At 47.7% G+C, this 27,305-nt stretch overlaps 1 protein-coding gene and 1 long non-coding RNA gene across 2 annotated transcripts in view; one reads left to right on the forward strand and one right to left on the reverse strand.

Moving 5' to 3' along the window:
* Positions 1–27,305, forward strand: part of LOC118380130 (ephrin-A2-like) — a 326,499-nt gene that overhangs the window by 116,882 nt on the left and 182,312 nt on the right. The window lies entirely within an intron of this gene.
* Positions 2,154–4,178, reverse strand: LOC127910647 (uncharacterized). The gene is made up of 3 exons (XR_008075595.1): positions 3,690–4,178; positions 2,915–3,164; positions 2,154–2,539 (listed from the first exon to the last, which is right to left on the reverse strand). It is a non-coding gene; the product is annotated as an uncharacterized LOC127910647 (long non-coding RNA).

Raw genomic sequence — 27,305 nt, forward strand, 5'->3', positions numbered from 1 at the left:
GATGGGCTTTCTTTCTGTGTGTGTGTGTGTGTGGTCACTTATTGTGTGTATATATATGTGTCTGTGTGCCCACCAGCCTGGGTTTCTAAAGGGAGAGAGGGGGTTTTCATGGGGAGGAAAGCCTCCACTGGTCTGGATTAAAAGGGAGGAAATGTGGGGGAGCCTGTGACAGAAGGCACCAGCATCAAACCACCATATCAGCCGCAAGCTTATTAACGACACTATTACCTTTACCAGTACCCACACACACACACACACACACACACACACACACACACACTCAGACACACGCACACCACATTTGAACACATGTGGAGCTACGATGAGAGGTGAACTTCATTCCGACTGTTTCCAAACCATCCCTACTCATAATATAATACACATTCCATTTGGCATACATTCCTTGTCCCTTGAGAGTATCATTTGAATCAGTACAATTACACTCTTCCATCCAGCATAAGCAGCTGGCTGCTTGGATCTCTCTGAAACATGTTGGAGTGTCTCTTATATAAAGGACCCAATCTAATTAACCAACTACCCTAGCTCATTGGAAACACATCAGCCCTGTTTGGTGTTCCCTGTTGTGGCTGTCTCATCAATCTGTTGAGTGAATTATATGTATACATATCATGCTCTTTATCTCTTTTGAGCTGGAGTGTGTGTGTGTGTGTGTGTGTGTGTGTGTGTGTGTGTGTGTGTGTGTGTGTGTGTGTGTGTGTGTGTGTGTGTGTGTGTGTGTGTGTGTGTGTGTGTGTGTGTGTGTGTTGTGTGTGTGTGTGTGTGTGTGTGCGTGCGTGTGCGTGTGTGTGTGTGCGTGTGTGCGTGTGTGTGTTTTGTGTGTGACACTATAGATGTCTGTGTATTTGTATGACAGTATAGATGTGTATGTTTTTACTCCATACTACGGTATGTGTACTGTGTGTTTTTAGCATGTTAGTGTGTGTGTTATCATGTTAGTGTGTGTTTGTGTTATCATGTTAGTGGGTGTTGTTAGCATGACCGTGTGTGTGTTAGCATGTTAGTCTGTGTCTAGTTAAAATGTTAGTGTGTGTTTGTTAGAATGTTAGTGTGTGTAGTTAGAATGTTAATGTGTGTGTTGTTAGAATGTTAGTGTGTGTGTGTAGTTAGGATGTTAGTGTGTGTGTTGTTAGAATGTTAGTGTGTGTGTGTGTAGTTACCATTTTAGAGTGTGTGTGTTGTTAGAATGTTAGTGTTTGTGTAGTTAGCATGTTAGTCTGTGTGTTGTTTGCATGTTAGTCTGTGTGTTGTTTGCATGTTAGTCTGTGTGTTGTTAGAATGTTAGTGTGTGTGTTGTTAGCATGTTAGTGTGTGTGTTGTTAGAATGTTAGTGTGTGTAGTTAGCATGTTAGTCTGTGTGTTGTTTGCATGTTAGTCTGTGTGTTGTTTGCGTGTTAGTCTGTGTGTTGTTTGCATGTTAGTCTGTGTGTTGTTTGCATGTTAGTCTGTGTGTTGTTTGCATGTTAGTCTGTGTGTTGTTTGCATGTTAGTCTGTGTGTTGTTTGCATGTTAGTATGTGTGTTGTTTGCATGTTAGTCTGTGTGTTGTTTGCATGTTAGTCTGTGTGTTGTTTGCATGTTAGTCTGTGTGTTGTTTGCATGTTAGTCTGTGTGTTGTTTGCATGTTAGTCTGTGTGTTGTTTGCATGTTAGTCTGTGTGTGAAAGAGATAATTAAAGTGAGCAGATACCCTGAGTTGTGTGATGTGCTGAAGGAGGTTGTATTGATTTGGTTTTGGGGAGCCCTGGGGCAGAGATTTTTGGGGGATGTGGAGCTCACATTCCTGCCTCCACTTTCATCTTCTCCTCTCCTCTTCTCAACACACCCAGAAACCCATGACTGAGAGAGAGAACTGCTCAAACAGAATTCAAAAGAGGATTCTGTCATCTGAGCACTGTGTGTGTGTGTGTGTGTGTGTGTGTGTGTGTGTGTGTGTGTGTGTGTGTGTGTGTGTGTGTGTGTGTGTGTGTGTGTGTGTGTGTGTGTGTGTGTGTGTGTGTGTGTGTGTGTGTGTGTGTGTGTGTGTGTACAGTACGTATAGAAAGCATGTGTGTGTGCATTGTAGACATGTGTGTCTGTGCACATGCATTCCTCAGGGCATGTACACCTGTTGTTTTAGCACCTGCCTTTATGTGATTTACTAGCCTGTCCTAGTGACCGCTGTGTCCTACTGACCGCTAGTGACCGCCGAACAACACCTGACCTCGTTTAGCTGAACAACACCTGACCTCGTTCAGCCGAACAACACCTGACCTCGTTCAGCCGAACAACCCCTGACCTCGTTTAGCCGAACAACACCTGACCTCGTTCAGCCGAACAACACCTGACCTCGTTCAGCCGAACAACACCTGACCTCGTTCAGCCGAACAACACCTGACCTCGTTCAGCCGAACAACACCTGACCTCGTTCAGCCGAACAACACCTGACCTCGTTCAGCCGAACAACACCTGACCTCGTTCAGCCGAACAACACCTGACCTCGTTCAGCCGAACAACACCTGACCTCGTTCAGCCGAACAACACCTGACCTCGTTTAGCCGAACAACACCTGACCTCGTTTAGCTGAACAACACCTGACCTCGTTTAGCCGAACAACACCTGACCTTGTTCACCTGAACAACACCTGACCTTGTTTAGCTGAACAACACCTGACCTTGTTGACCTGAACAACACCTGACCTTGTTTAGCCGAATAACACCTGACCTCGTTTAGCCGAACAACACCTGACCTTGTTCACCTGAACAACACCTGACCTCGTTTAGCTGAACAACACCTGACCTTGTTTAGCCGAATAACACCTGACCTCGTTCACCTGAACAACACCTGACCTCGTTCATCTGAACAACACCTGACCTCGTTCAGCCGAACAACCCCTGACCTCGTTTAGCCGAACAACACCTGACCTCGTTCAGCCGAACAACACCTGACCTCGTTCAGCCGAACAACACCTGACCTCGTTCAGCCGAACAACACCTGACCTCGTTCAGCCGAACAACACCTGACCTCGTTCAGCCGAACAACACCTGACCTCGTTCAGCCGAACAACACCTGACCTCGTTCAGCCGAACAACACCTGACCTCGTTCAGCCGAACAACACCTGACCTCGTTCAGCCGAACAACACCTGACCTCGTTCAGCCGAACAACACCTGACCTCGTTTAGCCGAACAACACCTGACCTCGTTTAGCTGAACAACACCTGACCTCGTTTAGCCGAACAACACCTGACCTTGTTCACCTGAACAACACCTGACCTTGTTTAGCTGAACAACACCTGACCTTGTTGACCTGAACAACACCTGACCTTGTTTAGCCGAATAACACCTGACCTCGTTTAGCCGAACAACACCTGACCTTGTTCACCTGAACAACACCTGACCTCGTTTAGCTGAACAACACCTGACCTTGTTTAGCCGAATAACACCTGACCTCGTTCACCTGAACAACACCTGACCTCGTTCATCTGAACAACACCTGACCTCGTTCACCTGAACAACACCTGACCTTGTTCACATGAACAACACCTGACTTCGTTCATCTGAACAACACCTGACCTCGTTCACCTGAACAACACCTGACCTCGTTCACCTGAACAACACCTGACCTCGTTCAGCCGAACAACACCTGACCTCGTTCAGCCGAACAACACCTGACCTCGCTCAGCCGAACAACACCTGACCTCGTTCAGCCGAACAACACCTGACCTCGTTCAGCCGAACAACACCTGACCTCGTTCAGCCGAACAACACCTGACCTCGTTCAGCCGAACAACACCTGACCTCGTTTAGCCGAACAACACCTGACCTCGTTTAGCTGAACAACACCTGACCTCGTTTAGCCGAACAACACCTGACCTTGTTCACCTGAACAACACCTGACCTTGTTTAGCTGAACAACACCTGACCTTGTTGACCTGAACAACACCTGACCTTGTTTAGCCGAATAACACCTGACCTCGTTTAGCCGAACAACACCTGACCTTGTTCACCTGAACAACACCTGACCTCGTTTAGCTGAACAACACCTGACCTTGTTTAGCCGAATAACACCTGACCTCGTTCACCTGAACAACACCTGACCTCGTTCATCTGAACAACACCTGACCTCGTTCACCTGAACAACACCTGACCTTGTTCACATGAACAACACCTGACTTCGTTCATCTGAACAACACCTGACCTCGTTCACCTGAACAACACCTGACCTCGTTCACCTGAACAACACCTGACCTCGTTCACCTGAACAACACCTGACCTCGTTCACCTGAAAAACACCTGACCACGTTCAGCTGAACAACGCCTGACCTCGTTCACCTGAACAACACCTGACCTCGTTCACCTGAACAACGCCTGACCTCGTTCACCTGAACAACGCCTGACCTCGTTCACCTGAACAACGCCTGACCTCGTTCACCTGAACAACGCCTGACCTCGTTCACCTGAACAACGCCTGACCTCGTTCACCTGAACAACGCCTGACCTCGTTCACCTGAACAACGCCTGACCTCGTTCACCTGAACAACACCTGACCTCGTTCACCTGAACAACGCCTGACCTCGTTCACCTGAACAACGCCTGACCTCGTTCACCTGAACAACGCCTGACCTCGTTCACCTGAACAACGCCTGACCACGTTCACCTGAACAACACCTGACCTCGTTCACCTGAACAACACCTGACCTCGTTCACCTGAACAACATCTGACCTCGGCTAAACGACTGTTCTGAATGCTGCATCTTAAAGTGAGGATTCACTCCGAACTCGTAGTTTGTTGAGATGATTCCATGTAATACACTGAGAATGTCAATTTCCCATGCCATCTGGTCTGTAGATCAAATTATATGACTCAAAAATCTCAAATAAAAACGAGAGGAAAAACTTAACTTTAGAAGCACTTTGAGGCAAGGTTTAAAGCTCTGGACGTGATATATTCAGCACCTTCCACTCTTCTCAGGTTGCTTCTCAGCCTTACAGAATGGGTCATGTTGTTGTGTATGGCTTCTCCTGGGTGTAGCTGCAGCGCCCTACAATTCCCACCAAACATTTGCTTCCTGTTTATGTGTGAAATATGCAGATTGCTTTATCAATCTGCACCTGGAAGTGTGCTCGATAAAGGTTCCTCTGCAACAACCACGCACAGACTACGTAACAGTCTGTAGCAGTCTGTCGTGCAAATGTCCCCATTTCAGATATACGTCTTTTAATAAAGATAAGCGCTCAGAATTCTTATTTTTTGAGCAAGTGTTGGAAAGACTGGCATTGATTGTGTTACTTCTGGCATGTGTGCAGAAATGCGTATCAGAAATACAGCTTACATGCAGTACAAGTATTCCAAGGGTCTAATTGAAGAATATTGTCCAGAGATGGCAAATGTTCCTATTAGATACTTCTCAACACTCGCTAATGAACAGTTAGTGAAACCAAAAAGACATTAATTCAAAAATGTATTTACTCTTTTCATAAACCATTCCCTCACAAAATCCTCATTTCATTTGATAAACGTCTCCTTTTGATTCTTGAGACGGTGATTGTTGTTTTAGATATTTTCTGATGGTTCACCAGCTGTTTCTCAGTAGAATAGTATCAAACCACTATTTTTACATTTCAATCTGTGGACCATCAAGAATGAGTCAAAACAACTGTAAACTATTGGACACCGTATTAGAACCTCTTAGAAGCCATTTGAAGTGAGTCAACGAATGGGTCCATAGGTAGTACGGCCGGAACAAAACCACTATCACAATATGTTTTCCGTGGCAGTAATGAAAACATGACACAGACTATTTGGTCCTTTAAAAAGCTGCTCTATATTAAACATTGTGTGCTATAGCTTGGAAAATAAATACATGTGATTCTGAATGATGTTTCCAACGTTAGGGATGTTTTCCTAAAGAAGTTAAATCCGCTTCTTGTTTTGTTTTCTTGCCACGATGCTAACGAGTATCGCCCCGGCCCTAATAGGTAGTGGGATACAACACAGCTCACATTGTACAAACATTATCTGCCATGCCTCATATTCACATGGAGCAAATGCAACTGCAGGTGTAAACTCCTGTCTTACATGATTAGATCTGTTCAAGAGAGGCATGTCTAAAAGCAAGAAACATAAGTATGTAGAGTACATTTCCCCCGTCAGAGTAACTGGCGTAGTCGGCAGGGCAAACATGCTCTATTTATACAGTTTGTTGTGCCGCGCGCTGCATCAGATCAGAGAAAATACCCTCTGTGATATTGCACTCACTATTGATTTCAATGGGGATGCATGTTATTTTCATCTGATAACCTATGCAGATTGATTTGAATTGGTTTATTTTCTTTCATTTGGAGAGGGCCCTCCACGCTGAGGGGGCTCAACCCAGGGGAACTAGAGACAACACTAATTATCCTAATGCATTCCTTTCTGTTATTGTAACTCTGGAAACCTGCTCTGATGCTAGAGCTCCATCCAAACAATGTATGTAGGCAGGAGGAGGGATGGAGAGATGGATATAGAGAGGGTGAGGAGTGTTGTGTAGGTGAGGGGGAGGTTGTTGGTGGCTGGGGACAAAGCGATGTGTGTGTGACTGTGTGTGTGGCGCCTTACATAATGTATCATTCTGTGGTGTTGGTATGGGTTTACGAAGGGCAGAAGAGTGGCTATGCAGAGACTGAGCTTTTTCCAAGGGAAAGGAGGATGAAGGGAGAGAGAAGAGTGAGAGGGAGAGATGAACTGAGCTGATCTGAGTCAGGCTGAGTCAGGCTGAGGCTGTGTTGTGCTCAGAGGGCCCGCCCCTGGGTTGCGGCTTGTCTCCTGCGGTATCGAAAGGGGACTTGAGGGGACAGAGACAGGTACCTTGTGTAAAGGTAATTGGCCACGGGTGACTAGTTGTGTCACCTCAGATGGGGTTTGGGAGCTGGAGTGGGGACACACAGAAAGGAAGGAGCGTCGCCGTCTGAAATCCAAAATTTGAATTTTAAGCTTGATCCTCTTTTTGCCTCCTGCTTTTTCACCTGTGAACACGTTATTGTTACATGAGCATCTGTCAGGGCGCTACAAGACATCAATAAATGAAACATGTGAAAAAGGGATGTCTATGTTTTCCCCCGTCTCTCCTCAAACCCCATTGTGAAATGACCACAGTCTCAGAACTGTCTTTAATTAGATGTAAATTGAAATATTGCAGAGAGTATTAGATATAACCTCATTTCACTCGACACATATTGCGGGGTGCGCGCACGGCTGCCAGAAACGGGGCTCAGACCGTGTGTTTGTTGTGCTCAGTTTTTATCACTTTCCTGCCTTGGCCCGTCTACAGCAGAACAAGTCTAAGGCTCCGTGTCTTTATTCAACGTTGACTCCTATTGGTTAATACACTGCTCCCCGCTGCTTTACTGCTGTTCGCTTTCAAAGTCGCATTTGGCTTTTAACACTGAGGCTCTTTAGATATGCTTAAGAATGGCTTCAGGAATATTAAAGACTTCCTCTTTTCATGGCAAAACAGAGCCGCCTCTGACATTCCGCGGGGAATCTTGAATGAAGTATGCATTAAAAAGCAGCATGGTTTCTATTAGGATATTGAATTGAAAATTACAGGCCCACTTCCCCACTCTTCACCGTTTGCTTCCTATCTGGCACTTTACACGCCTCCCTCTGCCCAACGTTACCATGGAATCAGACGGCAGCTTAGCAGCACAATCCTACCCTATAAGCAAAGCCATCAGTGACTCTCGCACTCATACACTCGGAGAGACATCCCACTGAGCAAAAACTGGTTGAATCAATGTTGTTTCCACCTCATTTCAACAAAAAGTTCAATGTGATGACATTCAATCAAATCAAATCAAATCAAATGTATTTATATAGCCCTTCGTACATCAGCTGATATCTCAAAGTGCTGTACAGAAACCCAGCCTAAAACCCCAAACAGCAAGCAATGCAGGTGTAGAAGCACGGTGGCTAGGAAAAACTCCCTAGAAATGCCAAAACCTAGGAAGAAACCTAGAGACGAAGCAGGCTATGTGGGGTGGCCAGTCCTCTTCTGGCTGTGCCGGGTGGAGATTAGAAACCTAGAGAGGAACCAGGCTATGTGGGGTGGCCAGTCCTCTTCTGGCTGTGCCGGGTGGAGATTATAACAGAACAATCAACGTGGAAAACTGATTGGTTTTGCAAAAAGTAATCAATGTCAGGGAATTTCATCTTTTTTTTCACACAAATTTGAACATAAATCCAATGACAGGGTGAAATGTATGGTTGATTTCATGTTCAATTCACATTAGTTGACAACTCAACCAAATGTAAATCAAAACTAGACGTTGAACTGACGTCTGTGCCACAGTGCCAAGCCATTTGAGAAACAAAGATGTTAGTAGTTAGGAAAGGTTTCTTTCTGCTCCAAAATGTTTTCCATGAGCGTTGTTTGAGAATTGTATTTATTTATTTAACCTTTATTTAACCAGGAAGGGCTCATTGAGATTAAAATCTCTTTTTCAAGAGCTGCCTGGCCAAGATAGGCAGCACCAAGTCATTACAAAAATATTACAGACAGACAACATGAAAAACTACTAGTAATCTAGTAAAAACCATTGAATTCACAAGAGTATAAAATAGCAAATTAAAAACATTGACAGGTCAGGGAATCAGCCTCAAAATCCTTCATCAGTGATTTAAAAACACCAATCGGGATAAGTTCTTCCAGTTTAAAAGTATTTTGTAGGGTGTTCCAAGACGATGGCAAAGAGTACATAAAAGCCCTTTTACCAAATTCAGTTGGGACATTTGGAACAGTTAGCAGGATAAAGTCCAGCGAATGAAGAGAGTACCCACCACATTTCTGAAAAATAAAAATGCACAAATAAAAAGGTAGTAAACCCAAAATGGCTCTGTAAATAAAAGTATACCAGTGCCTACGAGTGACTAGAGAAGGCCAGCCAACCCTGGTATACAAAGTGCAGTGGTGCGTAAGGGTTTTGCAGTTTAAAATAAATCTCAAAGTGCCATGGTAAAGAGTGTCAATTGATCTCAAACACTGAGCGGAAGCATTCATATATAAAATATCCCCATAGTCTAGTAAAGACATAAATGTAGCTGATACCAGCCTCCTTCTGGCTTCAAAAGAAAAACAGGCCTTATTCCTAAAATAAAATCCCAATTTCAGCTTACATTTTTTGTAAATTGTTGAATATGCAATTTAAAAGAGAGGCCGTTATTAATTAAAATTCCAAGATATTTCTATGAGGTTACAACCTCAATCCCCTTGCCCTGACAGGTAGTAATAAGTGAAAGGTTTAGAGGTCTATTTCTTGCATTAGAAAACGCCATTAGTTTAGTTTTGTCAGTATTGAGAATAAGCTTAAATTGATACAAGGTATGTTGAACAGTATAAAAGCAGTTTGCATGTTCTGGAAAGCTTTTGTAAGAGACGAGGCACAACAGTAAATAACAGTATCATCAGCATAAAAATGAAGTTGTGCATTTTTTCCTAAATCATTTATATAAATAGTGAATAAGAGAGGACCAAGTACAGAGCCTTGGGGCACACCATTAAAGACAGACAATTTAACAGACATAAGCCCATCAAATTGAGTGCACTAAGTTCTATCAGACAGATAGTTAGCAAACCATGCAACTGCATGCTCCGAAGGACCTACACTCGACAATCTCTGCCGTAGTATAGCATGATCAACTGTATCAAAAGCCTTAGAGAGATCAATAAAAAGTGAGACACAGTGCTGTTTTTTGTCAGTGGCTTCAGTGATATCATTTAAAACCTTCATGGCTGCTGTAATTGTGCTATGCTTCTTCCTGAAGCCCGATTGGTACATTGATAAAATAGAGTTAGTAAATAAAAACTCTTTTAGCTGTTCGCTTACAAGGGTTTCAAGTATTTTCACCAGGGGTGACAGTTTTGAGATTGGCCTATAATTATTTAAAAGAGTTGGATCTGCCCCTTTTAAAGGTGGTTGGACAAATGCTGATTTCCAGACCTTTGGAATTTCATTACATTCCAGGGTTAGATTGAACAGAGATGTAAGTGGTTCAGCTATGAAATCAGCTGCCAGATTTAAAAAGCAGTGATTTAAAAGATCAGGACCTGCAGGCTTTCTCTGATCTAAGGATTTCAGGGCTTTATGTACCACCTGCACTGAGAATGGCAAAAAGCTTAAAAGTTTGACCAGCTCTCACTGGTTCATCCACACAGGGTTGTACAGAGACAGAGGACACTGCTCATTGAAACAATTCAGCATTTCAGTGTTGTCATATACAGCAACAGAGTCCTTCAATACACATGACAGTAATTCATTAACATTACTGTTACCAGACATAGACAAACCTTCCAAAACCGTCTAGGGTCATTCAGGATATCAGTGGTAACAGACATAAAATATTCAGACTTGGCCTTCCTGAGAAGAAAATAACACTTGTTTCGTAACTGCCTAAAAATAAGCCAATCAGCATCAGAACATGATTTCCATGCTTTAGCCCAGGCCAGATTACGGCCGTGAATAGTACAATACAGCTCAGAGGAAAACCATGGATTATCCCGCCCTTTAACCCTGAACTTGTGGAATGGGGCATGTTTGTTTACTATTTGGGAAAAAACATAATGAAAGAATTTCCAGGCAGTTTCCACATCAGGGATAAGGTCAATCTGCTCCAGTCAAAATAAAACAAATCATAAAAGAAAGCCTGCTCATTAAAACACTTCAAATTTCTCTTATGAATAAAACGTGGGTTTGTCTTAGGAACCTTAGTATTTCTAACAGCAACAACAGGACAATGGTCACTTAAATAATAATATAATAATAATATGCCATTTAGCATTACAAAAAACACCAACCGCAGAATATTTATGTGGAACATTTGTCAATATCAAATCAATCAGGGTAGATTTATCTGGGTATTTAAGATTTGGGCGAGTGGGTGAGTTAATCAACTGGGTAAGATTCATAGAATTACAAAACATTTTTAAATCATCAGACACCGGCTTTAACCAACACCAGGTGAGATGACCAATCAAGATCATTTCACTGTAAAGAAGTTTAGACATAAGGTGTGTCAAAGAAGAAAATGCATCACCGAGAGCAGAGGAGGGTCTATAACAGCCAAACACAGTTATAGAGAGCAGAGGGGGGTCTATAACAGCCAAACACAGTTATAGAGGGCAGAGGGGGGTCTATAACAGCCAAACACAGTTATAGAGAGCAGAGGGGGGTCTGTAACAGCCAAACACAGTTATAGAGAGAGGGGGTCAGAGGGGGAGGGGGTCTGTATAGAGAGCAGCTATAACAAACACAGTTATAGAGAGCAGAGGGGGTCTATAACAGCCAAACACAGTTATAGAGAGCAGAGGGGGGTCTATAACAGCCAAACACAGTTATAGAGAGCAGAGGGGGGTCTATAACAGCCAAACACAGTTATAGAGAGCAGAGGGGGTCTATAACAGCCAAACACAGTTATAGAGAGCAGAGGGGGCCAAACACTTATAACAGCCAATCACAGTTATAGAGAGCAGAGGGGGTCTATAACAGCCAAACACAGTTATAGAGAGCAGAGGGGGTCTATAACAGCCAATCACAGTTATAGAGACAGTTATAGAGAGCAGAGGGGGTCTATAACAGCTATAACAAACACAGTTATAGAGAGCAGAGGGGGTCTATAACAGCCAAACACAGTTATAGAGAGCAGAGGGGGGTCTATAACAGCCAAACACAGTTATAGAGAGCAGAGGGGGGTCTATAACAGCCAAACACAGTTATAGAGAGAGCCTTTGAAACCTCAATATTCAAAGCAAGAAATTCCAACTGTTTACAAATAGTTTCAGACTTTGACACACTTACATGGAATTTAGATTCTTACATATATAGCCACACCCACACCTTTCTTATCCCGATCAGTGCAATAAACATTGTAAACACTTATACAAATATCCTTATCAAAAACATACTTGCTTTCAGGTTTGAGAAACACAATTACATCAGCATCAGTTGATTTAGCCCCAATCCATCAGGCTGCGTACATTACTTTCATTGCCTACATTCAGAACAACTTCAACATTGTTGATTATTTATATTTTATTCCCGCAGATTTCTATTGTAAATAGAAATAGATTCTTTGATGCTTCGATGTCTAATAAAAAAATCTGTTTATCTTGTGGGCGAATTCATTGTTGATGAAAGCATGAGGTTGTTACTGTATTGGTTTTATATGTGTTTCCCTGTAAAAACATATGTTCATGTTGAACATCAAAAAATACTTTGACATTGGGAAATGTCATTGAATTTAACGCCCTGGTTATTTGAGCCTTTGATGTGGCTATGCTGTTTGAGACGAGACATTTGGCCTGTATGGCAGTGAGGCAGTTCGTAGCGAGTCTGTAGCTTGCAGGTTGGGTTAACACGGGGAGATCGCACTAGTCTACCATGGCTAGGACTCATGGCTGGTCACCAGGGCCTGTGGAGTTTCTGGAGAGATGGGGTGCTGGGCTGGTCACAGGGCCTGTGGAGTTTCTGGAGAGATGGGGTGCTGGGCTGGTCACCAGGGCCTGTGGAGTTTCTGGACACATTTCCCCCATCTCGTTACCCCAGCCCTCTACTCCTTTCCCCCATCTCGTTACCCCATCCCTCGACTCCTTTCCCTCATCTCGTTACCCCAGCCCTCTACTCCTTTCCCCCATCTCGTTACCCCAGCCCTCTACTCCTTTCCCCCATCTCGTTACCCAAGCCCTCTACTCCTTTCCCCCATCTCGTTACCCCAGCCCTCTACTCCTTTCCCCATCTCGTTACCCCAGCCCCACCCCTCTACTCCCCATTTCCCCCCTTTCCCCCATCTCGTTACCCCATCCTACTCGACTCCTTTCCCTCATCTCGTTACCCCCCCAGCCCCATCCTCTACTCCTTTCCCCATCTCGTTACCCCAGCCCTCTACTCCTTTCCCCCATCTCGTTACCCAAGCCCTCTACTCCTTTCCCCCATCTCATTACCCCAGCCCTCTACTCCTTTCTACCATCTTGTTACCCCAGCGCTATAGCCCTTTCCCCCATCTCGTTACCCCAGCCCTCTACTCCTTTCCCCCATCTCGTTACCCCATCCCTCTACTCCTTTCTCCTATCTCGTTACCCCATCCCTCTACCCCATCCCCCATCTCGTTACCCCATCCCTCTACTCCTTTCCCCCATCTCGTTACCCCACCCCTCTACTCCTTTCCCCCATCTCGTTACCCCACCCCTCTACTCCTTTCCCCCATCTCGTTACCCCATCCTTCTACTCCTTTCCCCCATCTCGTTACCCCAGCCCTCTACTCCTTTCTCCTATCTCGTTACCCCATCCCTCTACTCCTATCTCGTTACCCCATCCCTCTACTCCTTTCCCCCATCTCGTTACCCCACCCCTCTACTCCTTTCCCCCATCTCGTTACCCCACCCCTCTACTCCTTTCCCCCCATCTCGTTACCCCATCCTTCTACTCCTTTCCCCCATCTCGTTACCCCAGCGCTCTAGCCCTTTCCCCCATCTTGTTACCCCAGCCCTCTACTCCTTTCCCCCATCTCGTTACCCCAGCCCTCTACTCCTTTCTCCTATCTCGTTACCCCATCCCTCTACTCCTATCTCGTTACCCCATCCCTCTACTCCTTTCCCCATCCCTCTATCTCGTTACCCCACCCCTCTACTCCTTTCCCCCATCTCGTTACCCCACCCCTCTACTCCTTTCCCCCCATCTCGTTACCCCATCCTTCTACTCCTTTCCCCCATCTCGTTACCCCAGCGCTCTAGCCCTTTCCCCCATCTCGTTACCCCAGGCCTCTACTCCTTTCCCCCATCTCGTTACCCCATCCCTCTACTCCTTTCCCCCATCTCGTTACCCCACCCCTCTACTCCTTTCCCCCATCTCGTTACCCCATCCCTCTACTCCTTTCCCCCATCTCATTACCCCAGCCCTCTACTCCTTTCCCCCATCTCGTTACCCCAGCCCTCTAGTCCTTTCCCCCATCTCGTTACCCCCCCCAGCCCTCTACTCCTTTCCCCCATCTCGTTACCCCCAGCCCTCTACTCCTTTCCCCATCTCGTTACCCCAGCCTCCTCTACTCCTTTCCCCCCCATCTCGTTACCCCAGCCCTCTAGTCCTTTCCCCATCTCGTTACCCCCCCCATCCCTCTACTCCTTTCCCCCATCTCGTTACCCCAGCCCTCTACTCCTTTCCCCCATCTCGTTACCCCAGCCCTCTAGTCCTTTCCCCCATCTCGTTACCCCATCCCTCTACTCCTTTCCCCATCTCGTTACCCCAGCCCTCTACTCCTTTCCCCCATCTCGTTACCCCAGCCCTCTAGGCCTTTCTGCTCCAATCTCCCTCCTACTCAGTGATCCATCCAGACATTGAGTACTGACATCCTGTACTGCCAACCAAATGCTTCTGCAAGGTGCTACCGGTCCCCCCCCCTCAACTTTAGTCTCCGCCCTGCTGTTGTTGATCTCAACCGATGATGTCTGCTCACCAACTAAACCCACTTGACTCTGCCACACCAGTCATGTTGGTTTCCTGTACCACACCAGTCATGTTGGTTTCCTGTACCACACCAGTCATGTAGGTTTCCTGTACCACACCAGTCATGTAGGTTTCCTGAACCACACCAGTCATGTTGGTTTCCTGTACCACACCAGTCATGTTGGTTTCCTGTATCACACCAGTCATGTTGGTTTCCTGTACCACACCAGTCATGTTGGTTTCCTGTACCACACCAGTCATGTTGGTTTCCTGTACCACACCAGTCATGTAGGTTTCCTGTACCACACCAGTCATGTAGGTTTCCTGTACCACACCAGTCATGTTTCCTGTACCACCAGTCATGTAGGTTTCTGTACCACCAGTCATGTTGGTTTCCTGTACCACACCAGTCATGTTGGTTTCCTGTACCACACCAGTCATGTTGGTTTCCTGTACCACACCAGTCATGTTGGTTTCCTGTACCACACCAGTCATGTTGGTTTCCTGTACCACACCAGTCATGTTGGTTTCCTGTACCACACCAGTCATGTTGGTTTCCTGTACCACACCAGTCATGTTGGTTTCCTGTACCACACCAGTCATGTTGGTTTCCTGTACCACACCAGTCATGTAGGTTTCCTGTACCACACCAGTCATGTTGGTTTCCCACACCAGTCATGTAGGTTACCACACCAGTCATGTTGGTTTCCTGTACCACACCAGTCATGTTGGTTTCCTGTACCACACCAGTCATGTTGGTTTCCTGTACCACACCAGTCATGTTGGTTTCCTGTACCACACCAGTCATGTTGGTTTCCTGTACCACACCAGTCATGTTGGTTTCCTGTACCACACCAGTCATGTTGGTTTCCTGTACCACACCAGTCATGTTGGTTTCCTGTACCACACCAGTCATGTTGGTTTCCTGTACCACACCAGTCATTTTGGTTTCCTGTACCACACCAGTCATGTTGGTTTCCTGTACCACACCAGTCATGTTGGTTTCCTGTACCACACCAGTCATGTTGGTTTCCTGTACCACACCAGTCATGTTGGTTTCCTGTACCACACCAGTCATTTTGTTTTCCTGGTTTGGTTTCCTGTACCACACCAGTCATGTTGGTTTCCTGTACCACACCAGTCATGTTGGTTTCCTGTACCACACCAGTCATGTTGGTTTCCTGTACCACACCAGTCATGTTGGTTTCCTGTACCACACCAGTCATGTACCTGTACCACACCAGTCATGTTGGTTTCCTGTACCACACCAGTCATGTTGGTTTCCTGTACCACACCAGTCATGTTGGTTTCCTGTACCACACCAGTCATGTTGGTTTCCTGTACCACACCAGTCATGTTGGTTTCCTGTACCACACCAGTCATGTTGGTTTCCTGTACCACACCAGTCATGTTGGTTTCCTGTACCACACCAGTCATGTTTTCTGGTTTCCTGTACCACACCAGTCATGTAGGTTTGTACCTGTACCACACCAGTCATGTTGGTTTCCTGTACCACACCAGTCATTTTGGTTTCCTGTACCACACCAGTCATGTTGGTTTCCTGTACCACACCAGTCATGTTGGTTTCCTGTACCACACCAGTCATGTTGGTTTCCTGTACCACACCAGTCATGTTGGTTTCCTGTACCACACCAGTCATGTTGGTTTCCTGTACCACACCAGTCATGTTGGTTTCCTGTACCACACCAGTCATGTTGGTTTCCTGTACCACACCAGTCATGTTGGTTTCCTGTACCACACCAGTCATGTTGGTTTCCACCACACCAGTCATGTTGGTTTCTGTACCACACCAGTCATGTTGGTTTCCTGTACCACACCAGTCATATTGGTTTCCTGTACCACACCAGTCATGTTGGTTTCCTGTACCACACCAGTCATGTTGGTTTCCTGTACCACACCAGTCATGTTGGTTTCCTGTACCACACCAGTCATGTTGGTTTCCTGAACCTCTTATGACACTTACCCTGTCTTTACAGTCACAAACAGACACACACACACACACACACACACACACACACACACACACACACACACACACACACACACACACACACACACACACACACACACACACACACACACACACACACACACACACACACACACAAACTGGAAGCCTGGTATACATGTGGTTATGTGTTGTGTTTGTGAAAGTTTTTTCACAAATGTCTAACACAAAACATTCAGTGACTAATAATATTCCTGCATTATATTCCATGCCATCTTGATTCTAAATTATACTGTATGTATCTAAGTAAAACAATATATTTAAAGGCTCATGTTTAAGATCTTAGGGATGGCTTAGAGATCTTAAACATGAGCCTTTAAATATATGTTTTTACTCAGATGCATACAGTATAATTTAGAATCAAGACGGCATAGAATATAATGCAGGAATATTATTAGTCACTGAATGAAAGAAAGGGAAGAGTCTGAGCTGAGAAAACGAGTGTCTGATTGCTCACCGCCTTTAACTGGGATGATGAGGTGTCAACAGTGTAAACAGGTATGACGGACATAGATGGACTCCGACAGTTGGAGAGGGGCATGATGGGAAGGGCGGCCATGCTCTGAAAGTCAGTCGTGACAACGCTCCATCTCACTAGCCTCACCACTTTCATCTCTCCCTCCGTCCCTCCCTCCATTGTCCTGGGCCATCAAACGAACTCTTCCCATTCTCTCTCTCTCTCTCTCTCTCTCTCTCTCTCTCTCTCTCTCTCTCTCTCTCTCTCTCTCTCTCTCTCTCTCTCTCTCTCTCTCTCTCTCTCTCTCTCTCTCTCTCTCTCTCTCTCTCTCTCTCTCTCTCTCTCTCTCTCTCTGACCTCTCTTCCTCTTCTCTCTCTCTCCTCTTTCTCTCTGACCAGTCTCTCTCTCTCTCTCTGTCTCTCTCTCTCTGACCAGTCCTCTCTCTCTCTCTCTCTCTCTCTCTCTCTCTCTCTATCTCTCTCTCTCTCTCTCTCTCTCATTACACTGACAGCTAAACCTGATAGCGAGGGCCACTTCAGTTTTGTCACACACACCGTCCCCCCCGCCACTCTTGGATAGGTATGCCACTACCCACGACCACAGGGACCATTGACGCTCTGTCGACTCCCCCAGTGTTGTCTCTCTCCACCTTGTCAGTCCGTCTCGACTGGCCTGACCTGTCTGCCACTCAGCAGCTTGGCTGTGTGCTCTCCTCCTGAGGCGGACTCCCTCTCTTCCTCCATCCGTCCTTCTCCCATTCTCCTTCTTTACTCAGGACCTGTCAGTAGTCTGTGTCCCCCTTTCTCCAGATCACCTCCAGTCAGCACAACCTTCTTCCTCCTCGCCTCCTCATTCTCTCCTCCTCTCCAGCATGCACTGCACCGCTCAACGTATAGCATAGATCAGAGAGCCTAGTGGAGTGTTGACTCCCCCTGTCTCCTCACTCACCTCAGACAGCCCAGTGGAGTGTTGACTCCCTCTGTCTCCTCACTCACCTCAGACAGCCCAGGGGAGTGTTGACTCCCTCTGTCTCCTCACTCACCTCAGACAGCCTAGTGGAGTGTTGACTCCCTCTGTCTCCTCACTCACCTCAGACAGCCTAGTGGAGTGTTGACTCCCTCTGTCTCCTCACTCACCTCAGACAGCCTAGTGGAGTGTTGACTCCCTCTGTCTCCTCACTCACCTCAGACAGCCTAGTGGAGTGTTGATTCCCCCTGTCTCCTCACTCACCTCAGACAGCCTAGTGGAGTGTTGACTCCCTCTGTCTCCTCACTCACCTCAGACAGCCTAGTGGAGTGTTGATTCCCTCTGTCTCCTCACTCACCTCAGACAGCCTAGTGGAGTGTTGATTCCCTCTGTCTCCTCACTCACCTCAGACAGCCTAGTGGAGTGTTGATTCCCCCTGTTTCCTCACTCACCTCAGACAGCCTAGTGGAGTGTTGACTCCCTCTGTCTCCTCACGCACCTCAGACAGCCTAGTGGAGTGTTGATTCCCCCTGTCTCCTCGCTCACCTCAGACAGCCTAGTGTTGTGTTGACTCCCTCTGTTTCCTCACTCACCTCAGACAGCCTAGTGGAGTGTTGATTCCTCTGTCTCCTCACTCACCTCAGACAGCCTAGTGGAGTGTTGATTCCCCCAATGTCTCCTCACTCACCTCAGACAGCCTAGTGTTGTGTTGACTCCCTCTGTCTCCTCACTCACCTCAGACAGCCTAGTGGAGTGTTGATTCCCCCTGTCTCCTCACTCACCTCAGACAGCCTAGTGTTGTGTTGACTCCCTCTGTCTCCTCACTCACCTCAGACAGCCTAGTGGAGTGTTGACTCCCTCTGTCTCCTCACTCACCTCAGACAGCCTAGTGGAGTGTTGACTCCCTCTGTCTCCTCACTCACCTCAGACAGCCTTGTGTTGTGTTGACTCCCTCTGTCTCCTCACTCACCTCAGACAGCCTAGTGGAGTGTTGACTCCTCTGTCTCCTCACTCACCTCAGACAGCCCAGTGGAGTGTTGACTCCCTCTGTCTCCTCACTCACCTCAGACAGCCTAGTGGAGTGTTGATTCCCCCTGTCTCCTCACTCACCTCAGACAGCCTAGTGGAGTGTTGACTCCCTCTGTCTCCTCACTCACCTCAGACAGCCTAGTGGAGTGTTGACTCCCCCTGTCTCCTCACTCACCTCAGACAGCCTAGTGGAGTGTTGACTCCCTCTGTCTCCTCACTCACCTCAGACAGCCTAGTGGAGTGTTGACTCCCTCTGTCTCCTCACTCACCTCAGACAGCCTAGTGGAGTGTTGACTCCCTCTGTCTCCTCACTCACCTCAGACAGCCTAGTGTTGTGTTGACTCCCTCTGTCTCCTCACTCACCTCAGACAGCCTAGTGGAGTGTTGATTCCCTCTGTCTCCTCACTCACCTCAGACAGCCTAGTGGAGTGTTGACTCCCTCTGTCTCCTCACTCACCTCAGACAGCCTAGTGGAGTGTTGACTCCCTCTGTCTCCTCACTCACCTCAGACAGCCTAGTGGAGTGTTGACTCCCTCTGTCTCCTCACTCACCTCAGACAGCCTAGTGGAGTGTTGACTCCCTCTGTCTCCTCACTCACCTCAGACAGCCTAGTGGAGTGTTGACTCCCCCTGTCTCCTCACTCACCTCAGACAGCCTAGTGTTGTGTTGACTCCCTCTGTTTCCTCACTCACCTCAGACAGCCTAGTGGAGTGTTGATTCCCTCTGTCTCCTCACTCACCTCAGACAGCCTAGTGGAGTGTTGATTCCCCCTGTCTCCTCACTCACCTCAGACAGCCTAGTGTTGTGTTGACTCCCTCTGTCTCCTCACTCACCTCAGACAGCCTAGTGGAGTGTTGATTCCCCCTGTCTCCTCACTCACCTCAGACAGCCTAGTGTTGTGTTGACTCCCTCTGTCTCCTCACTCACCTCAGACAGCCTAGTGGAGTGTTGACTCCCTCTGTCTCCTCACTCACCTCAGACAGCCTAGTGGAGTGTTGACTCCCTCTGTCTCCTCACTCACCTCAGACAGCCTTGTGGTGTGTTGACTCCCTCTGTCTCCTCACTCACCTCAGACAGCCTAGTGGAGTGTTGACTCCCTCTGTCTCCTCACTCACCTCAGACAGCCCAGTGGAGTGTTGACTCCCTCTGTCTCCTCACTCACCTCAGACAGCCTAGTGGAGTGTTGATTCCCCCTGTCTCCTCACTCACCTCAGACAGCCTAGTGGAGTGTTGACTCCTCTGTCTCCTCACTCACCTCAGACAGCCTAGTGGAGTGTTGATTCCCCCTGTCTCCTCACTCACCTCAGACAGCCTAGTGGAGTGTTGACTCCCTCTGTCTCCTCACTCACCTCAGACAGCCTAGTGGAGTGTTGACTCCCTCTGTCTCCTCACTCACCTCAGACAGCCTAGTGGAGTGTTGACTCCCTCTGTCTCCTCACTCACCTCAGACAGCCTTGTGTTGTGTTGACTCCCTCTGTCTCCTCACTCACCTCAGACAGCCTAGTGGAGTGTTGATTCCCTCTGTCTCCTCACTCACCTCAGACAGCCTAGTGGAGTGTTGACTCCCTCTGTCTCCTCACTCACCTCAGACAGCCTAGTGGAGTGTTGACTCCCTCTGTCTCCTCACTCACCTCAGACAGCCTAGTGGAGTGTTGACTCCCTCTGTCTCCTCACTCACCTCAGACAGCCTTGTGGAGTGTTGATTCCCCCTGTCTCCTCGCTCACCTCAGACAGCCTAGTGTTGTGTTGACTCCCTCTGTCTCCTCACTCACCTCAGACAGCCTAGTGGAGTGTTGATTCCCTCTGTCTCCTCACTCACCTCAGACAGCCTAGTGGAGTGTTGATTCCCTCTGTCTCCTCACTCACCTCAGACAGCCTAGTGTTGTGTTGACTCCCTCTGTCTCCTCACTCACCTCAGACAGCCTAGTGGAGTGTTGATTCCCTCTGTCTCCTCACTCACCTCAGACAGCCTAGTGGAGTGTTGATTCCCTCTGTCTCCTCACTCACCTCAGACAGCCTAGTGGAGTGTTGATTCCCTCTGTCTCCTCACTCACCTCAGACAGCCTAGTGGAGTGTTGATTCCCTCTGTCTCCTCACTCACCTCAGACAGCCTAGTGGAGTGTTGATTCCCCCTGTCTCCTCACTCACCTCAGACAGCCTAGTGGAGTGTTGATTCCCTCTGTCTCCTCACTCACCTCAGACAGCCCAGTGGAGTGTTGACTCCCTCTGTCTCCTCACTCACCTCAGACAGCCTAGTGGAGTGTTGACTCCCTCTGTCTCCTCACTCACCTCAGACAGCCTAGTGGAGTGTTGATTCCCTCTGTCTCCTCACTCACCTCAGACAGCCTAGTGGAGTGTTGACTCCCTCTGTCTCCTCACTCACCTCAGACAGCCTAGTGTTGTGTTGACTCCCTCTGTCTCCTCACTCACCTCAGACAGCCTAGTGGAGTGTTGACTCCCTCTGTCTCCTCACTCACCTCAGACAGCCTAGTGGAGTGTTGACTCCCTCTGTCTCCTCACTCACCTCAGACAGCCCAGTGGAGTGTTGACTCCCTCTGTCTCCTCACTCACCTCCACCTCCAGCTCTATTCTATTGTTTATGATAAACTTCTGAAAGCCCCTGTCTTTGGTTCCAGCCAAACGGTGTGTTCACAGCCTGTTCTGATTGACAGATGTGTATATTTTAACAGTTGGCTTTCCACTAATCCCTCCCTGCCCCAACCACCCCCATACTTCTCAGTCTTTCCCCCTCCCCCTGCTATTCATTTCTTTGGCTGGGTCAAGGCCACTCCCGGCAGTAGGGGAGGTCCGGCAGTGTTAGTGGAGTTCTTGCTGATTGATGCACGGTTGCTCATCAGGGAAGGAGTCGGGGTTCAAGGCCCCAGGGAAGGTTGGCTGCCCCCAGAGCAGCCCGTCTTGTTTATGTTAAGTGCAGGGGCCAGTCGGACAGGGAAATATGATCCTGTGGACAGACACAGTAAACCTGTGGGGCCCGGCTAATGCGAAACACAAACTCACCTCTTGCGTCGTTGAGACTTCAAACAGGGCTTCACCTGGTTTTCACTCTGTGGCGATTTACAAAAACGGGTCCAGGTCAAATAGTCTTGAATAGACCCTGTGGCAACTTCCTGAAGCCACTTGGGGACGGCTGGTTTCAACACTGGGCTCCTACGCCAGGCATTTGGGCGAGCTTTACTCATGGCACATCGCAGTGAACAGCAGGAATTAGCAAAGCTCAGAAGGTCAGAGAACACTTCTTGAAGGTCATGCTGACTCGTGTTAAAGACCTCATTATGAAACTTGCCTGTTCATATATGAATTAAATCCAACCAAAATTAAGAATTTATTCAACTGCAACTTCAAGCCCTTTTTTGTTTTAGGGAAGGACGAAGAAAAGAATCAGACACAAAGGAAGGAAAAGAAACCTTCTTATCGTCAAGTTTAACCTACACAACACTTAACGTGCCACTTTTACAGAGCGCCGCCCGACACGGCGACTGGGCTCACTTAGGTATGGAGATGAGCTGGGTGTTTTTTTTATTCTTTGACAGCGTGAGTCGGGTGTTTACATAACACACAGCGGCAGAGGCCCATGAGAGACGGCGTGCCAACGCTGCCAGGAGAGGACTGATAGGTCTCCTCGTCTGATCCTCGCTTAGCCACAGGCACTGAGGAATAGAGTGGATGGAGCCACAGTCAGGACTGGAATACATTACCTACTGCTAGCCTTCATTCAAAATAACCAGAGAGAGAGTGGGGAAGGGAGGAGGGAGGGGGTGGGGGGAAGAGAGAGAAGGAGAGCGAGTAAGCCAGAAGGAAAGAGTAAGGTAGGAGAAAAGAGAGAGTGTGATGTAGTGGAAGAGGGAAGGAGGGACAGTAAAGATTCCCACAGATCAATCTCCCAAGAAAGGAGAAGATGACGCAAGCACTGTTAACACAGTACACATCACACTATACCTAATGTGTTTCTTCACATAATGGTTAAACTCTCTCTGCTCATAATCTGATATTCAGCTGTACATACTCCCAGCTCCCATTCAGACTTTTTTGCCTGTGAGCACGACTGAGATATTGTCTGACATAATTCTATAACCCTCTCACGTAACAAGGTTGGATTGCCTTTGGGTATCTTATGTAGAGTTAAGACTCTAAACCCCCACGGTGCTTGTATTGATTAAATATATATAGTCTTGCTCTCAAAGTGTGATTTAATAGAGAGAGGACTATCCGAGTCTTCTGAGGACAGGCATGAGAAGTTAGACTCTATCAGAGTGTTCTGAGGTCAGGCATGAGAAGTTAGACTCTATCAGAGTGTTCTGATGGCAGGCATGAGAAGTTAGACCCTATCAGAGTCTTCTGAGGACAGGCATGAGAAGTTAGACCCTATCAGAGTCTTCTGAGGACAGGCATGAGAAGTTAGACCCTATCAGAGTCTTCTGAGGACAGGCATGAGAAGTTCGACCCTATCAGAGTCTTCCGAGGACAGGCATGAGAAGTTAGACCCTATCAGAGTCTTCTGAGGACAGGCATGAGAAGTTAGACCCTATCAGAGTCTTCTGAGGACATGCATGAGAAGTTAGACCCTATCAGAGTCTTCCGAGGACAGGCATGAGAAGTTAGACTCTATCAGAGTGTTCTGAGGTCAGGCATGAGAAGTTAGACTCTATCAGAGTGTTCTGATGGCAGGCATGAGAAGTTAGACCCTATCAGAGTCTTCTGAGGACAGGCATGAGAAGTTAGACCCTATCAGAGTCTTCTGAGGACAGGCATGAGAAGTTAGACCCTATCAGAGTCTTCCGAGGACAGGCATGAGAAGTTAGACCCTATCAGAGTCTTCTGAGGACAGGCATGAGAAGGTAGACCCTATCAGAGTCTTCTGAGGACAGGCATGAGAAGTTAGACTCTATCAGAGTGTTCTGAGGACAGGCATGAGAAGTTAGACCCTATCAGAGTCTTCTGAGGACAGGCATGAGAAGTTAGACTCTATCAGAGTGTTCTGAGGACAGGCATGAGAAGTTAGACCCATGAGGATCTCCATGTAGAATCACAGTGCAGCTAAATGACACCTAAAAATCCCACAAGAAGTGATAGTGGATCATGGTTGTGAAAACGCCCACCTTCATCCATGAAATATGAACAACAACAAAATATGGATGAATTTGAATATAGTGACAGTTTTTGATTGCGAATTCGTTGTAGAAATTCTTGGCAGCCTTCCAGAAGAATGAAAGGAGAGAGAAATGGGTAGGAAGAGAGAAAGAGGGAGGAGGAGCGCTAAGGGCCTGACAGGCTTGTGTGTCACGTTACTGCAATGAGAAGTGAATGTAGTCTTAGTCATCTCTTCTGCCAAAAATGCTCTGACTGCTCTAACACTAGAATCACTGGGCCTCGAAGGACCCCTTCAAGCTAATGAGCAGCCATTCTGACTGCAACATTTTGACAGTGTAATTAATACATTTCATATATGCTAATTTTGTTGTGTTTATGAAGGCCTTAGGTAACATTAAAATATGATTTTAGCGTTTCCATTGGTTTATGTTACTGTAGGATGTATTTTTATTAAAATCAAGTGTTCAATAAATGTATTCGTGGCATGCCCTTGTTACAACTATGAAAAATAAAGTATATATGTTGGAACACAGTAACAACAAAATGTTTAAAAAATACCCCAACCACCAAGACGCACGGTCAAGGCAAGCGGTCAACTGATGAAAACATCAGTAGCATAACCATCACTAGAAGCACCAGGTGGCCTTGATGAATAGTGAAACTCAGCACAAACGCAATAATGGCATTACAATGAATGTAAGTGTCGATATGACAGCAGGCAAAAATAGTCCATTATAGTCAGCTCCTGCTTGTGTGCATCTTCATACGTTCTTCAGCACCAGCCAGACTTCTTTTCTTTTCAAGCAACGTGTTCACCAATGACAATGAAGTGATGAAATTGTCCATGGTGACAATTGTCCCCATGCCAACGTAAGGTTCCACAAGCCTCATCACCACATTCTCCAACACTCACCTGCTGCCCAATGTGGATATTTTCCCAGATATTGAAAGCTGTTCAGCATGTACAATTACTTACGCTGTCACTGTGTAGACTGATAAGACTGCTGGGATCCAGTGGATTGATAGAGGGTACATATCATTTAGAGATTATAATTATAATGGATCAAGGCGAAGGAGCGGAACAGGCCCTACTGTTGGGAGAAGGAGCAGAACAGGCCCTACTGTTGGGAGAAGGAGCGGAACAGGCCCTACTGTTGGGAGAAGGAGCAGAACAGGCTCTACTGTTGGGAGAAGGAGCAGAACAGGCCCTACTGTTGGGAGAAGGAGCGGAACAGGCCCTACTGTTGGGAGAAGGAGCAGAACAGGCCCTACTGTTGGGAGAAGGAGCAGAACAGGCCATACTGTTGGGAGAAGGAGCAGAATAGGCCCTACTGTTGGGAGAAGGAGCGGAACAGGCCCTACTGTTGGGAGAAGGAGTGGAACAGGCCCTACTGTTGGGAGAAGGAGCGGAACAGGCCCTACTGTTGGGAGAAGGAGTGGAACAGACCCTACTGTTGGGAGAAGGAGTGGAACAGGCCCTACTGTTGGGAGAAGGAGCAGAACAGGTCCTACTGTTGGGAGAAGGAGAGGAACAGGCCCTACTGTTGGGAGAAGGAGCGGAACAGGCCCTACTGTTGGGAGAAGGAGCGGAACAGGTCCTACTGTTGGGAGAAGGAGCAGAGCGGAGCAGGCCCTACTGTTGGGAGAAGGAGCGGAACAGGCCCTACTGTTGGGAGAAGGAGCGGAACAGGCCCTACTGTTGGGAGAAGGAGTGGAACAGACCCTACTGTTGGGAGAAGGAGTGGAACAGGCCCTACTGTTGGGAGAAGGAGCAGAACAGGTCCTACTGTTGGGAGAAGGAGAGGAACAGGCCATACTGTTGGGAGAAGGAGCAGAATAGGCCCTACTGTTGGGAGAAGGAGCGGAACAGGACCTACTGTTGGGAGAAGGAGCAGAACAGGCCCTACTGTTGGGAGAAGGAGTGGAACAGGCCCTACTGTTGGGAGAAGGAGCAGAACAGGCCCTACTGTTGGGAGAAGGAGAGGAACAGGCCCTACTGTTGGGAGAAGGAGAGGAACAGGCCCTACTGTTGGGAGAAGGAGAGGAACAGGCCCTACTGTTGGGAGAAGGAGCGGAACAGGCCCTACTGTTGGGAGAAGGAGCGGAACAGGCCCTACTGTTGGGAGAAGGAGTGGAACAGACCCTACTGTTGGGAGAAGGAGTGGAACAGGCCCTACTGTTGGGAGAAGGAGCAGAACAGGTCCTACTGTTGGGAGAAGGAGAGGAACAGGCCCTACTGTTGGGAGAAGGAGGAACAGGCCCTACTGTTGGGAGAAGGAGAGGAACAGGTCCTACTGTTGGGAGAAGGAGCAGAGCGGAGCAGGCCCTACTGTTGGGAGAAGGAGCGGAACAGGCCCTACTGTTGGGAGAAGGAGCGGAACAGGCCCTACTGTTGGGAGAAGGAGTGGAACAGACCCTACTGTTGGGAGAAGGAGGGAACAGGCCCTACTGTTGGGAGAAGGAGCAGAACAGGTCCTACTGTTGGGAGAAGGAGAGGAACAGGCCATACTGTTGGGAGAAGGAGCAGAATAGGCCCTACTGTTGGGAGAAGGAGCGGAACAGGACCTACTGTTGGGAGAAGGAGCAGAACAGGCCCTACTGTTGGGAGAAGGAGAGGAACAGGCCCTACTGTTGGGAGAAGGAGCAGAACAGGCCCTACTGTTGGGAGAAGGAGAGGAACAGGCCCTACTGTTGGGAGAAGGAGAGGAACAGGCCCTACTGTTGGGAGAAGGAGAGGAACAGGCCCTACTGTTGGGAGAAGGAGTGGAACAGGCCCTACTGTTGGGAGAAGGAGTGGAACAGGCACTACTGTTGGGAGAAGGAGCAGAACAGGCCCTACTGTTGGGAGAAGGAGAGGAACAGGCCCTACTGTTGGGAGAAGGAGCAGAACAGGCCCTACTGTTGGGAGAAGGAGAGGAACAGGCCCTACTGTTGGGAGAAGGAGAGGAACAGGCCCTACTGTTGGGAGAAGGAGAGGAACAGGCCCTACTGTTGGGAGAAGGAGAGGAACAGGCCCTACTGTTGGGAGAAGGAGTGGAACAGGCCCTACTGTTGGGAGAAGGAGCAGAACAGGCCCTACTGTTGGGAGAAGGAGCAGAGCGGAGCAGGCCCTACTGTTGGGAGAAGGAGAGGAACAGGCCCTACTGTTGGGAGAAGGAGAGGAACAGGCCCTACTGTTGGGAGAAGGAGCAGAACAGGCCCTACTGTTGGGAGAAAGAGAGGAACAGGCCCTGCTGTTGGGAA

This window comes from Oncorhynchus keta, chromosome 22, assembly GCF_023373465.1.
Source record: "Oncorhynchus keta strain PuntledgeMale-10-30-2019 chromosome 22, Oket_V2, whole genome shotgun sequence".
NCBI lineage: Eukaryota > Metazoa > Chordata > Actinopteri > Salmoniformes > Salmonidae > Oncorhynchus > Oncorhynchus keta.